The sequence below is a fragment of the Ursus maritimus genome, unplaced genomic scaffold (genome assembly GCF_017311325.1).
Source record: "Ursus maritimus isolate PB19 unplaced genomic scaffold, ASM1731132v1 scaffold_19, whole genome shotgun sequence".
NCBI lineage: Eukaryota > Metazoa > Chordata > Mammalia > Carnivora > Ursidae > Ursus > Ursus maritimus.
Window position 1 is genome coordinate 10,272,402 of NW_024424341.1, and position 9,515 is coordinate 10,281,916.

Below are 9,515 nucleotides of genomic sequence, written 5' to 3' on the forward strand. Positions count from 1 at the left end.
CACATACACACAGGTGTTCAATTTCATCTTTCCTAATAAGACAGCATTAGAACTGAGCTCATACGGAGCCGTACTTCAGGAGACAGAGAGAGAGAGGAGGCGTCCACAGACCCTCAAGCTCTAATTCCCCAGCCCAAGGTCACTGCTCAGCCATCACTGGACCCTCCCTTCCTGTGTGTTTCATCAGCCTATAAAATGGCATGAAGTTTCCTGGGCTGCAATTAGGAGAGTCCATACAGACCTGTGTCTCTGTGTGGAACCTCATTAAAGCGAGTGATAAAGTGAAGGTCAGCTATCTTTAAAAGGACAAGGAGTGGAACACCAAATACCCAGAAAACCGGGAGGCTAATGAGAAATACAAAGCACTTTCAGCACTAGGGATGAAAAAAGGGAATTTATTTGGGAATAGAAACTTGTCAGCAGGTCCCAAAAATTCACTACAAAATCTTCATAAAATACAAATATTTATAAAGATCGGAAGTTCAGAGGCTTCCAAAGAAAATGGAACAAATACAACAAAACTGTATAAAGCAAACCAGAGGCCCTAGCTCTCATTACACGAATTTTTTGCTGAGCATCTGCTATATCCCAAGACCCTATGAAGAGGGGAGAAACGTATTCTTTAGTTACACATAGCTCCACATCCAGGTACTACTCACTATCTTACGTCCCTTGCTCCATTCATCCAGCAGCTATTCACTGAATGCCTCCAATCTTCTCAATGCTCCCAGAAGATACGGAACTGAAGGGGATGCTATTCTGAGTGCCCACTGCACATTTCCCTTCTTGTAATAAAGCACGTGCCCATGGCCATGGGTTTGGGTAGTGAATCATCCCAGCGTATCCCATCCCCCTGCTCACAGGACTGGTCTGTGATGGGCACATGGACACAGCCTGATCAAAGCCACCCTGAGGCTTTGACCCTGGAGATGACGACCAGATTTCTTTTCATTCTGTGGTCAGGAAAATGTCAGCCTGCAACTCTATAGCTTCACGGGATCACATCCCCCAGCAGGTAGAGGAGAATGACTACAGGAAGAGGAAATGAACTTACACACAAAGAGAAGCAAGTGTGTGAGTGTGTAGAGCCAAAGCATGGAAAGAGCCCAGATGTCCATCAACAGATGAGTGGATAAAGAATTTGGGGTATATATATATATACAATGGAATATTATTCAGCTATCAAAAAAATGAAATCTTTCCATTTGCAATGGCAAGGATGGAACTAGAAGGGTTACGCTAAGCAAAATAAGTCAATCAAAGAAAGACGATTATAAGATTTTACTCATATGTGGAACTGAAGAAACAAAACAGAGGATCATAGGGGAAAGGAGGGAAAAATAAAATAAGATGAAATCAGAGAGGGAGATAAACCGTAAGAGACTCTTAATCATAGGAAACAAACTGAGGGTTGCTGGAGGGGAGGTGGAGGAGATGGGGTAACTGGGTAATGGGCATTAAGGACAGCACATGATGTAATGAGCACTGGGTGTTATATGCAACTGATGAATCTCTAAACTCTACCTCTGAACCTAATAATACACTATATGTTAATTAAACTTAAATTAAAAAATTGAATTTAAAAAAGTGTGCGCGTGTGGTTGTGTGCATATGCACACACATGCTTATATGTGAATGCACACAGGTACATGTATACGAGAGAGAAATGCAGGTAGAGTGTCTTCAGGGTATTTGATTCCGGGGATCTGTAATAGCAAAAGCCAACTTCACTTCTGCGCTTTCCTTGTTTGGTTATAAAAGCCAACAAAATATCTAATTAGATTTGGGTTCCTGTCATTAGCAAACTAAAGTGTGCTAACAACTCAAAGGAAATAAAACAGAAAATAGGCCTTGATCTCAACTTTCAAGGAGCTTAAAACCAAGTTAGAGAGCCAAGTACAGCTATTGGAACTCCTAACCTGCACAAATGGACACATACACTATCCCACAAGAATATGAACAGAAGGTTCTTCTTTCTAATGGTTCTGTTCTGTGGCACTAAACAGTATCTGCTACTCTCTCTTTCACACTGCTTCATTTCAGTCCATAAATCGGTTCTTGCCATCAAGAAGATTAGGACATGACCCCCACAGAAATCTATTATCCCCAGGCAAATACAATGAGCCAGAGCCACATTTCCCAGAGAGGGTTCCGTGGAACACTAGTCTTGGGAGATGGGACACTGAGTCTGCTCTTCTCAAAATCTGCCCAGCAGAGAGCCCAGTGTGTGGTAAGCACCAAATATATATTTGTTAAGTGAGTGAACAAAGCTGCCATGAAAACTGAGTCTACTGTCAAATGAATTTGAGCAACGTTACAGGTTTTAGCCTCTTCTTAGGGATCCCAAGCACAGATAAGCAAAAATAAAGGCCCTGAGAGGTTCTACAGGAAACATGTTCCACTGTGTTTAGTACACTGTTCCCCCAAAGCTTTAATCACTAAGAGACCCGTTTTGCTGCATAACACCAATTAGCACCCCCACCTCATGGATCCAATGTGTGGACCACGCATGGGGGAACACTGGACAAGTGCCACTGGTCAACGAGCAAACCGTTCCCACAGATTTGCCTAGGCACAGTTGGAGCACCTGTCCCATATTCACCACCACCCCCCTTTGCATTTCAACGTGTCTTCTTTCCAAAGAGGTAGGCGTAAGGTGTGTAGACTCTTATCCTCGCTGGAAGACTACCCCCCCACACACACACACTCACACCAGTTCAATCACAAACACTGGAAGGTGAGCTTAACCAAAGATATTTAAATATCAAGGCAAGGAAAAATGTCTTGAATCCAAACAGAACAGGCTGGAGCAAATTAGGAAAGATTAATAGAGTCAGACACACACTCTTCGAGTCATTTTTAGATAATCAGTAGGTTCTCACTGGCATTATCCTAATTCAGCACCACGGCGGAAGAAAATTCACTCGATGGCTCTCATGGTCAACTCCACAGGAGCCAAATAAGCTATATTAATGTGCAGGAAAGATCAGGGCCAGGGCAAAAGGGGAAGAGAGCTAATTCTGGGTATGAAATGTTGCCAGAACTCAGAAGCTCCACTTCTTTAGGAAAGGCTGACATTCTCCATAAGAAAATTAAATAGTTACAATGATTAATTACATACATTTGGGTTCATCTTTACAAAGAGGACCCCAAGAGCTGTGCTCAGGAGTTAGTTCTTGGAAGTTCTTAGACGAACATATAATAGGGTGAGCAGCAAAATGGGGAGCGAAGATAGCTCTGACCTTTGCAGCAGCAGCTTTTTTTTTTCAATGTGGAAATTAAAACTGGAGATACGGCCATTCCTTTAAAGAAAAGGATGGAGAGGGCTGAGGATGGTCACGCAGCACTAATTAAGGTGAGCCTCTTTAGCCAGTCATGGAAAACTTCTGTTATAATCAGCTTTACAAAACGTTGCCTGTCTTTAATGGTCACCTCAGGATTTGATCTGTCTTTTCTTCATTCTTCTGGAAAGAGAGCCTCCACCTCATTTGAAAAACTACTCATCCTGTACTCCATGTGGTTCTCACAAAGCAGCCCATCACTATGGCCCACCCCCATTATGAGTGTTGGAATGCCCCAGTATTAACCAATCATACTATGTGATTCCCTTGGCCCTAATGATTGGTCCAGGAATAAACATGTGACCCAAACCAGCCAATAAAACTACTTCTCATAATTGTCCTATAAATTCTGAAAGAAGAAATCATTTTTTCCCACTGAATGAATTGGACTCATTTTTCTCTAGAGTTGCTGGCTGCCATCTTCCCCGTGCGAAGTAGGAGAGAAGACCAACACAGAATCAGGAGAAAGATGAAATTGGGGAGGCAGGAATAATAGCTAGAGTGAGAGATAGAAAGATGTGATGGCAGTGTTTGAGCCCCCCATATTAAGCTTGCCTGAAGCCACTAAATTCTCTTTTTACTAATGCTAGTTTGTGCTGGATTTTCTGTCACAGCTGAAATAATTCTGACCTGTACAATGACCCCCACCACCACCACCCCAAACTAGATTAATTTATCTTCTCTGAAGTGGCACTAGTTGCAATTGTTTTTTTAATTGTCCATCTCAGTGAGCTGACACTGAGCTCAATGACTACCTCCAGGACAGGGAAACCATTACTTAATGCCCAGTTCCTCAACCTGTAAATGACAAGTGGTTGATGTATTGGTTTGTATTAGTTTATATTGCTGCTGTAACAAATTACCACTAACTTAGTGCTTAAAACAAAACGAGTTTATTATCTCGCAGTTCTAGAAGTTGGAAGTCCAAACTCAGTCTCACAGGGCAAAAGTCAAGGTGTTGGCAGGGCCGGTTCCTTTGGGGGATTTTGAGAGGAGATTCTGTTTCTTAAAGCTCTTAGGGCCTCCTGACGCCTCGGCTCCTGGCAGCTTCCTCAGAGCACTCCAACCTTTGGTTTTTGTTGTCACGTCTCCTACTCCTCATTTGGCTCCTCCTGCCTCCCTCTTATGAGGATTCCTGTGATGACATGAGGCCCATCTCATGATCTCCCCCTCTCACAATCTTTAACATAATCATAATTATAAAGTCCCCATTACCATTGGAAGGGGACATAGTCACAGGTTCCAGAGATTAGGATGTGAGCATCTTTCAGGGGCCATTATGCAGCCTAGCATAGTCTGTGTACACTTTGTGAGGCACCTGCAGTCTTTCCAAAGCCCAATGTTGTAAGTATCTTTAATAACAGGGAAGGGAGAGGACAAACAACAATGCAGCTGCTGGGTCCTCCCTGGGGGCTTAAAGGTCCCCATTATCATTCTACCAGTCTGAACTCCTAATAAGTTAAGCACTGCCTTTGTTCAATGTACATTATTTGTAGTTTCCCACAGAAATATGAACTTCTGACATTTGACAAAAAAATTGGGGGACCAAAAGCACCTTCCCTTTAAATCATGTTCTTTGCTTGGATCTAAATATATAGCTGAGCTTACCCTAGAGGAAGAGCATCAGAGATTTCTACTTACAAGTAGGAAAGATCCACGATCTGAGAGAGCCATGGCAGCTAGTTTTTGAGATGCTGCACGGGGCTCACAAGACTGCTCCTGAATGTCTGACATAAGCTGATGCTGATTCATCCATCAAATTTCATGACTTAAGGAGAAACACACTGTGATATATGTCAATCAGCTCAGCTCCCATTTCTTCCCCTAGATGATCTCCAATTGTCTGTCAGGTTAAGAAAACCAAGATAGGATGCACCAATTACTAATAATAATAGTATTATCTAACATCTACTGACGCTTACTCCGTGTCAAAAGTATTGTTATGCACATAGTAGAGTCATGCTAACTGCTGTAACTGATAAACTCCCACTTTTCAATGGCTTAACATCATAAAAGCTTACTTCTGCTCACAAAATATACAGTCAGCAGTGGCAGGGCAGAGAGCTTGGTGATGCTCCATGCCCCCAAACAGACAAACAGGTTGCCTCCATCTTGTGGATCCCCCATACCCTAGAGCCTCTGAGACCTCTCGAACAGCTGGCAATCAGAGAAAGACTATGGAGGGTCATCTCTAGGAGGCTTTTATGGGACTGGCTGTCATAACTTACACTTATATTCCATTAGCTAGAACCCAGTGACTTGACCTCACCTAACTTCAGGAGAGATTGGTAAGTGCAGATTGGCTTTGTGTCCAGGAAGAAGATGGACCAGATTTTAGAGAACGCATAGCAATGTCCACCATCACACATTTTTCACCTGATCTAGCTAATCCTGCCAACAATTGTGTGGGGTGGACACCACTGTCATTTACATTGTACAACGTATGTACAGTTGAGTCTAAAAGAAATCAGATACCTCTCCCAGTTCACATAGCCCAAGCTGTGCCCAAAATGCAAGTCACGGCATCCTAAAACTACTCTCTTAACCAGTGGTTCTCAAGCAGGGACAATTCTGCCTGCCCACACTCGGCCTCCTGCATGGGTATTTGGCAGTGTCTCTAGACAATTTGGTTGTCACAACTCGGCAGGGAGGGTGGCATGCTAGTATTTAGTGGGAAGTGGCCAAGGGTGCTACTACACATCCTACAACACACAGAAAAAAAACCCCATAACCAAAGTCATCTAGCCCAGTACGCCACTAATGCCCAGACTGGGAAATTCTGCTCTTACACATTTCTACCATTCTAGTGAGAAGGGGGGCTGTCTCTAGAGGTTACACCACTGAAAAAACTCCCAAGACTGACATGAAACAGTTAAATTTAAGTAATACAGGGCTTTTTTTTTACTACAAAAGGCAAAGGGCCAAATTATTTAACTTATGATGGAAATTATTGCTCCAATAAAAATATATCCTTTGGAAATATGACTGCAAATAAGCAGCCATGAGCCAAGCCAAGAGTCTGCTCCAACCAGAACAGCAAGGGGCAGTGGAGGACAGGGGGTGCCAAAGGAAATCAAGCATTTGATGTATTTAGAATTATAATTATTATTTTTTAGTATCGTCTGATCTTGGCTCATGTGCTAGAATGAACACCTATCCCAAAGTCCCAAAGTGACTTTGGCAAAATGGTTATTCTTCACAACAATCCTGAACCTATTTCGTGACAACACAGGCAAAAAACGAGCTATTTCTTACATTAAGAAAAGTGTTTACCTTTGCCGATCCCCAAGGTTTTCCCGCCAAGTACGGGGGAAAGATAGAGGTTCGCTACAGTCAAGTGGAATGTGCCATAGCTTTGGATCAGAAAACCTGGCTTAAACCTTGGCTCCCCATTTCCTAGCTGTGTGACCTTGGGAAAAATCACTCTTGGAGTCACTTTTCCCACCTGTGAAATGGGAATAGTAACGGTATAGCCTTCACAGAGCGGTGACGATTAAATGAGGTACTCATGTGAAGTGATTAGCTCAGAGCCTGGCACGGTTAGCCCTCAAATGCCAGCCCTCAGCGACACCACCATTACTACTAGGAGCACTGTAGGGACGGAGGGGTGATAATAACAGGCTAAGCTCTGAAGGTAGGATATTACCATGAAAAGACTTAACCCAGGCTCCAAACACCCATGACAGAGCTTCAGCTTTGCTCCTTGCTATTACTGTGAGCCTAACCACATCAACTAAGAGCCTCTGAGCTTCCATGTATCCAACAGTGCAATAAAGATAAAATGCTCTGACACCCTCTCTCAAGGCAGCCGTGATGAAGTGGAAGTAGGGCAGGGCCCTAGACAGCATAGGCTCTGAAGTCAGACTGCCAAGGTTCAAGCACAGACCATGCCAGTCACTGGCCGAATAACCTTGCATGTGTGACTCAACTTTGTTTCAAGTCCCCTCCAGCCCACCCCCATCAAATATGGATAATAGTCACCAATAGGTTATAAGACACATAAGGGATCCTTGTCTCTTGTTTATAGCTGTACCCCCAGCACCTAGAGCTGGGTCTGCTACATGAATGGGCATTCAATAAGCACTTGTTGAAGGAATGAATATCGGTCCCTCTCACACAGGGTTGCGGTGTGGTTTAAATGAAATTATACCTGTGAAGGCCACAGAATGGTGCCAGCCCCATGGTATTCATATAAGAAAGACTGACTATTAAAACACTGTCAACAGCATTGTCCAAATAATCTAAACTACGTCTAAACACACACAGCCACAGCCTCAGGTTTGGTTCACCACCTGAACAGCCATGAGTGAACAGTCAAGGCAATCATGAGGAGTGCTCCTTTCTCCTTGGCCTGCCCTCTACTCTGGTTTGCTGCTGTCCTCCCCGCCAGGCATTCCATGAACTTGGTGTCCCCCCCATGCTTCCATCACTGGGTTTCTTCCCCCTGCTAGATGTGTACATCAGACCCCTAGCTGATCATCCAGTGTGCATGAGTGACTCTCTGATGCAGGGTGTCTGTCCCTCCAGAAGTTTCTGCAGCTTTGCTTCACCAAGATGGGTCCATCTTGGGGAAGATTTCAGCATGGAGACTACCCATGAGGGGCCTTGTATACTGCTGGAATCTTAATTGTAGTGGGCCTCCTAGGTGGCCCTCCACGTAGTGATGGGGAGATGGCCATTCGACTTCCATTCTACCCTCTCTCTAGTGGCTACAGATGCTATAAAGCTAAATACTTCTCAGACTCCCTGGTGTTTGAGATGTCATGTAGATTTGGCCACTCAGCTGCACAAGATTTGGATGACGGCAGTGTGGCATAGACCATGGTTCTGCTCATTTTCCTAATGAAGTTACCATAGCAATATTTGATTCTTCTGTTACAGGGTTAGCAGAAGTCCAGGGAAGGGACTCACTAGCTTTGTGGGTATCAAGAGCCATGACGCAGGGCACCGTTTTGGCTGTGTGAATCCAGAAGGGGCACAGCTCTGGAGCCAATGGTGATAAGGCAGCTTCCAGATCCCTAGGTCCCACAAAGGTGGCGTGACAAGGAGCCAGCACTTAGGAGGGCGGCTTCTCAATCCTCTACTTCCTGAATGTAACAGGGGCCATGCCCTGTGTGGATCAATTCTGTCATTATTCTTCTGCCAGTCTTTCTGGAGCCTGATCCTAGCTCTTCCAACCATTCTCTAAGCCCTGGATATCCTGAAAATTGCATTTTGCTTAAAACAACAATCTGTTTGCACTGCCACTAAGCCGCGACTGTCACCTGACGCTCTTCTTTGGCTAGCAGCCCCAATTTTCAGCTGAAGCCCCATCCTGTCTACCTCAGTCCTCCTAGGCCCCTAGGGGTAGAATATACACGTGACTCAATGAAAGGCCTGCATCCTCTCCACCTAGCCAATGCTGCAGGGGTGTGCATGTGACTCAAGCCTCCCTAATCAGAGCGAATCTCAGGGAAGTTTTCTGGGAATAGTAGGAATAAAGACTCTAACTCTTTTCCGCCAGATAGGAAGCTGGTAGGATATGAGTGAGAACTGGAAGCAGGCACCTTGCATCCAGGAGAAGAAACCCATCTAAGGATAAGCCCTCCAAAGAAAAAGCCAAGCCAAGAACTGGACAATGAGAAGTCATATCTGATGACTTGAGCTCTTGTATCCAGCTATACCCTAAGTAAGATTAACCCTTAGATGATTGAGGTATGTAAGCCAAGAGTTTCATTTCTTTTCTTTTCTTTTCTTTTTTTTTTTTCCTATAAGCCAGTTTGGGTTACATTAGCAAACATTCGTAATCAAAAAGTCCCGATCGTCATACCACCCAATACAATAATTGGTGTTGTGGGCCTGTCCCTGCTTCTAGAAGTCAAAATTAATGCAAATGTTTCTTGGGAAAGAACCAATTACGTGCATAGACTGTGCAGAACCTGCAGCGAGAGGCTGCCATTTGCTCTTCTCTCTACCCGAGCTACCCGTGGCCCCTTCCCTCCTAATGTCTGTGACCGTGTCTGAGGATTCCTCAGAAACCACCAGTCCAGAAAGTCCTTGTCTATATAACCCACCCCACTAGTTTGCACTTCTGAGAGAAAGAAGAGTGTGTTTATTTGTCACTTATTATAATTGATTTGTTTCTCCCTAACTGTGCGCTCAATCTCGATTCCCTTGGCTGTAGACAGCAAGTCT